Genomic DNA, 2557 nt, shown 5'->3' with positions numbered 1-2557 from the left:
TTATTGGTCTTATGAAGTATTCTAATTTGTTGAGATAGTGAATTGGTGGGTTTTTGTTAAATGTGAGCCAAAATCATTACAATTAAAAGAACCAAAGACTTAAACTACTTCAGTCTGTGTGCATTGAATTTATTTAATACACGAGTTTCACAATTTGAGTTGAATTACTGAAATAAATGAACTTTTCCACGACATTCTAATTTATTGAGATGGACCTGTACATGTTGTTGGTTTAGATGATTTAACAAGTTTATGCAATTCTTCATTTCCTATAGAAGAGAATGAGTGATCTGATGATGGCTGCATGGTTAGAATTTTCTCTCTAAAAGTATCGATCTTAGAATTAAAGTAGTTCATAAAGTCATTGCTACTGTGCTGTTGGGAAATGTCAGCACCTGCTGATGTTATTATTATTATTTTTTTGTTAATTTAGCCACTGTATTGAATAAATACTTGGGGTTGTGTTTGTTTTCTTCTAAAAGAGACGTGATTGAGTTAGTGATCATATCATTTACAATAAGCGCTTTTGTATAAAGGGATTTAATATTCAATAAGCCAAGCTTTATCATTTGTTTATCTGTATTACATCTGTTATTCTGCGGGCACCACTTCCAGCCATCCAGCCATTGAGTGACGACAGTCTGCTATGTATCTCATCACCACGGTAAGCAGGAAGGGGACCAGAGCATATTACAGTGTCTGACATCATACATACAAGTTCACACACCTCTTTAATGCCATGTTTTGTCCCACGACTATGCCGCCTCACCATCATTCAGTTGCCCTGCTGCATGGGCTCTACAACTGAAACCGAACAACGTACATGATTTGCTAAGCTAGTCGCATACAAAGCCATACCTAGGGCCCTCACATTCTTACTGTCCTCAATTAAAGTTTGGCTGCATGTCTCTAGTTCTGAGATCTTCTCTGTCAGCCTAACTATTTCCCTGCATTTATCACATGTGAATCCCTCGCTGCTGACAGAGACAGATACGCTAAACATGTGGCAAGCTGTGCACGTGACAATGCAAGGAGAAGCCATTACTCACTGTCATTGTAGAATAACTCTGATTCACCACAGTTGTTTGATGGACTCGTAAAAAAGGAGCGACAGAAAAAACGAAACAGAGAGAAAAAGAAGTGGTAGGAAACACAAATGGAGATGCGATTGACAAGGTAACAGGCTATCACAATGCTAACACGCAGCTTTAGCAGTTTAGATTAAAAGATTAAAGGTGAAAGATGTCAAATTAGTTTGGTAGATAAAATCAGAAATATGGTGAGAATTTAATTATTCTTTAGAGGTTTAAACAACAGTACGATAGTAAGACAGAGATTCCAACAGAAAAACAAAGCTACACAGAGCTACGTGCACTGTGCTAATCATGCACTGCGAAAATATGTGAGTGTGAAAGGAAGCATAGCCTAAAAGTAACTGGTAGAGGGGTCGGTGGCACACAGGTAGTAATATGTAGATTAAATGTAATAAAGACCCTGTTGAAAAGCTGCTGGCTTGAGCCAGGAGCTAGTTGCTTAGGACCAGCACATGACCAGCTAAGAACCAGCTTAAACCAGCTCATGAACAGCTAAGGACCACCTTAAACCAGCAGTCATGCTTCAAAACATACCTAACCAGCATATGCTGTTTTTTCAACAGGGGAAATGATCATAGATTTGTAAAGGTTTTACCAAAATGTTGTCAGCGATACAATTGCATGTGTACATCAAGCTGGTTGCCTGATTTGTGAGTGCTTGTGGTGGTAAGCCATTTGAGATCGAATGAAGATAAGAGTGAGTGGAAGTTAGCAGGGGTTGGAAAGGTTAGCAATATTGCACTGCTGTCTGTGTTTGATATTAGAGCATTGTTGAGAGAAAACAGGAATGTATTGGAAACACATGTTAGATGTGGGAACCAGAAAGTGTGCCAAAAGGAAAATAAAAGATACTTAAGTGCCTTGTCGGTGTCCTTGCTCAGTGGAGTCACACAGGTAGAGTCGCAAGGCTTCCATGCAGCTTATCAACTGAGTTTCCATAAGGCTGCCCCACTTTTAAAGAGCAGCCTCGACTAGTGAAAAACATAATCTCCTAGATGTAGCCACTGTAATATTTTCCAGAAACCTGAACGATGGATTAATTGTCACGAAGTGACATCCCCAGTGGATTGCCATTGCTTGTACAAACCGGTGTTGTCCAGTTACCATCAAAACGCAACTGGATTCTGAACATATATTTGAAAAGATGGTCACAGAATAACATGCAGATTATGTATTTAACGGAGAAGCAAAATGTCAGGTATTAAGACTAATATGCATATTGTAATTTTAATTTGTTCCAGAATTTCTAGCAATTTTAATTTTCCAATAGCCATTTATTTACATGGTTTTGCATGTTTGATGTACCACAGTGAAACATTTTTGGAAAATCTTGTGGGTGGTGAACAATATTCACGCATTGTCATGCCCACTGCACAAACTCCAGAGGGATCCAGAATTAGATGAAAGGGCTGGGGGGGGGGGGGGGGGTATGGTCCGCCACAACCCGAAATCCTAAAGGGAAA

At 39.2% G+C, this 2557-nt stretch overlaps 1 protein-coding gene across 1 annotated transcript in view; it reads right to left on the bottom strand.

Annotated features, from left to right (window-relative positions):
• The window catches only part of LOC107596766 (zymogen granule membrane protein 16-like), a 21287-nt gene that overhangs the window by 17971 nt on the left and 759 nt on the right, over positions 1-2557 (bottom strand). The window lies entirely within an intron of this gene.

Source organism: Sinocyclocheilus grahami, unplaced genomic scaffold (genome assembly GCF_001515645.1).
Source record: "Sinocyclocheilus grahami isolate Dianchi unplaced genomic scaffold, SAMN03320097.WGS_v1.1 scaffold222.1, whole genome shotgun sequence".
NCBI lineage: Eukaryota > Metazoa > Chordata > Actinopteri > Cypriniformes > Cyprinidae > Sinocyclocheilus > Sinocyclocheilus grahami.
This window is presented reverse-complemented; position numbering and strand designations above follow the sequence as displayed.